Source organism: Bactrocera tryoni, unplaced genomic scaffold, assembly GCF_016617805.1.
Source record: "Bactrocera tryoni isolate S06 unplaced genomic scaffold, CSIRO_BtryS06_freeze2 scaffold_25, whole genome shotgun sequence".
NCBI classification, from domain to species: Eukaryota; Metazoa; Arthropoda; class Insecta; order Diptera; family Tephritidae; genus Bactrocera; species Bactrocera tryoni.
The window spans coordinates 14,880,712-14,884,176 of NW_024395977.1; the positions used below are offsets into that span (position 1 = coordinate 14,880,712).

At 37.6% G+C, this 3,465-nt stretch overlaps 1 pseudogene; it reads left to right on the forward strand.

The window, feature by feature from the left end:
* Positions 1 to 221: 221 nt before the first annotated feature.
* Positions 222 to 319, forward strand: LOC120781008 (annotated as a pseudogene).
* Positions 320 to 3,465: the final 3,146 nt, after the last annotated feature.

Genomic DNA, 3,465 nt, shown 5'->3' on the forward strand with positions numbered 1-3,465 from the left:
TCAGATTTTCCACTAACAACACAATGTTGCCATGCTTATGCTATTGTTGTTTTTGTAGAACAATGTTTAAATTTTTGGTTGGTGACATATTCACATGTGTGCGCATATGTATGTTTGTATGCTTGTGCATTATTTCTTTCGTTTGTGTTTCATATCTGCGAATTCTCAACTATTTTGTGTGACTTTTGGTTGAAATACTCTGCGTTGGCCGTTGAAGAGTTAAGACTATACTTCACAGTATCATTTCTGTAGTCAGTTTTCATTTTCTTTCTTTGCAAATCGACCCGCGATGGCGAGGTACATATTAGTGATGAGCGAAGTAGCGATTTTTTAGTTTCAGTTAAAAGAGTGATTACGACTTTTAAATCACTGTGATTTTTTTATAGCTATTGTGATCGCTACTATTCTTAATAACATAGATATTTTAAGTAGTTCTAACCTGCAATTAAGCCAAAACAAAAAAATATAATCTTAAATAAAAGGAATTCATTTTAATGCAATACCTTGAATTTTCCATAAATTAAAACAGAATAATTTGTATATTAAACAAAATATGATATATCTTTTTTACAAATTTTGCATTTTGGATGAGTTTCACTTATTGCTTCGAAAAATTGCCACATTTCACTTCGTGATTTATGTATTTTAAAAGACATTTCATAACATTCAATGAATTAAAAAAAAATCGAATTCGAAATATTTATTTTAAGCAATCGTTCAACGGAATTAAATAAAACGCAATACACATATATTTTCACAGTGAAAAAGTATTCAAAATCAAAATTTCTGCGTCTAACCACAAACAATCACCACATAGATACATATATTCACAGTGAATAAAGAAGTATTCAAAATCACAATATCTACTTCTAACACCAAAAAAATCACCACATGCAATTATTGTTCATAAGCTAGTGCCAATTTTAAATTTCATTCACAGTGAAATATTGGCATGAAGAAAAATCACCAATCACTGATATTTTGGGCTAGCAATAGCAGTGACTATGAGCGATTTTTCAATCACAGTGATAAAATCACCGTTGGTGAAATATCGCTCATCACTAGTACATATTTCGTTTTATCTGACAGCGTCAGGTTTGTGAACTTCATTTCTAATTTTGTCTTGTGGCATATTAGAAATGATGTTTCTTCTATGATCCTTCGGTTATAACGGATAAAACGTCTTCTGAGTGGTGATTTTAATGAATAAATTCCAAGGTTTTATACAAATAATTATATATAATAGGGTGGGTCGATTCCGTACTTTTTTCGATTCGGGATTTCTAATAGTGCGGAAAAGTTGCCTTAGCACTTCCTGATTCCAATGCAACGTTTTGTTTTGAGATCGGATTGCATCTTCAACCCCAACTTCGGCCTTGAAATTTCGGAAATTCGCCTAAAATCGTGAAATTGTCTACCTAGCGCCTGTAATACGCATCTCATGGCAAAATGTATAAAACAAAAGTTATTTGTCACGTCATTTGCTATCGAAATGGTATATTTATGTGATCATGGCCATAGGACGAATCGTTCCCGAGATACGAGCGAAAAGGCGACGCGCCACAGCGCAAGGTGAAAATTGTTGCAGCTCTCAGCTAACCTGTATTGGTCACCCAGAATCCACCGCGTGGAGGTGGCTGCTCTTCGGGTTCCTCCCAAGCCCAACCCAACCAACCAAACATATGTCAGGCTTGTTTTAGTCTGAATCTGTGTCAAATTTATTGACAAAAGCAGATTTTGTACTAAACTTTGGCACTTGTTGCCTAGATTTCAGTGTAGAGCGTATAAAACGATCACGAGATTGGGGGCCAATAACTTTAGAAGATGCCTCTGTCACCAGTTTGACGGTTCTCTCGACTGCCACGGTGTGAGAGGGGAATTCACTACATTTCTATACCTCTGCAGTGTCTCCCGACAGCCCTTTTATGAGTTCTTCGTTAGAAACTGAACAAAGAACTGGTGGAACAGTCAAGGTAATAGTCTTCCAGTTAATCATATCGTAATAATTATTAGCTTTGAAATTCAGCTTTGGCACTTTATTAAGTCTAACCCTTCCATTTACAGTGTCAGACTCTGCTTTTCTGGCTGCCAGAAGACGGTCAAGGGCCAACCTTCTGACTTCTATCCGTTCGTCAGTCATCACACTAAGGAGAATGTTTTCTGGAAGAGCAAAGAAAGCATTCTGTTGAATGGATGAATCGACAACCTTGCGCAGTTTAGCAGGTAAGTATCTCGACCCTTAAATTGCAGCATAGAGATGGCGCGAGCCATCTTCGATTGAACTGTTGAATCTTATTGAGAACCACAAAGGTGAGTAAACTGTAAGTATGTACTTGACCAAAATCTTTATTTCCTTTGTTGGTTTGTCAGTAGAAATTCTATTTGCACAGGTGAGCCAGCGAGATTTGCACATGTTACCTGGATGCATCGACGCTAAATCTGAGGAACATTGACCGGAAATAACAGCTTCTGATATTTTATAGAGATAAGCTTGGTCTGTGCTAAGTTGGGTCGGATTAATAACCTCAGAAGGTAATTGGCAGGATGGAAAATTTGAAAACAGGCAACTTCTCACAATCAGGAAGCAGTTTACATATGTCGCCAGATAATGTATTTGGACTCTTTGAGACACCATCTATGTGTTCGAAAAGAGCACGAAATGGAAGTTCGTTGAAATGTATAAGACAAACAACCCACTGTAATGGCCTACATATTCTTTCTTCTAGTTTCCGAATGATTCCACCTTTTCAACCAGTATTCGTGTTGGTGCCATCAGCACCGACAACTTCTAGATGTTCCATAGCAACTGAATTGTCTTGTAAATGTTGCCATATAGCTTGCGTCTCATCCTCAACTGACCCGGAAGGAGAGGTGACGTGGCCAAAGTAATGACAACCAGGTTCCGCTATAAGAGAAATATATTCCTCTTCGACAGTGTCGCGGTAGTACTTTTCACCTTCGCTGACTTGTGTAAGTTTATTGTCTTTGCGGCCGTCAAAATACAGCCCATATACAGAGTCAATACTTTTGGAGCTTAACTCCAACACTTTTTTTTGCCCGACTAATTTTGAATTTGTCAGTGACAAAGCTAGCCTGATCCTCTGTTATCAAACCTGCTTTTTTGGCATCCAGAAAAGCAGATGAAACAATCAAGGCCGCTGCTCTATCACTTACTCCAAATCTTTGGGCAGCCAAAGCAGTGTGTTCTAATACTAGTGTGTTTTGTTTGGTTTTAGAGGATGGAAGAGAAAATTCATCATCAGCATCGTTTTTGGAAGAAACCATGTGCGACGCACCTGCATTGTTGCCGTCTGTATGAGAGTCTGGCTGATCTGAGTGGTCACGTGTTCTAGCTGATACTTTTCTGGTAAGTGCTGATGTTGAATGACGTTTTGAAAGCTTTTCTTTATGTACATTTTTCTTTGTAATCTTTTTTTTTCAGGTAGATCAACACTCCCAATGCGA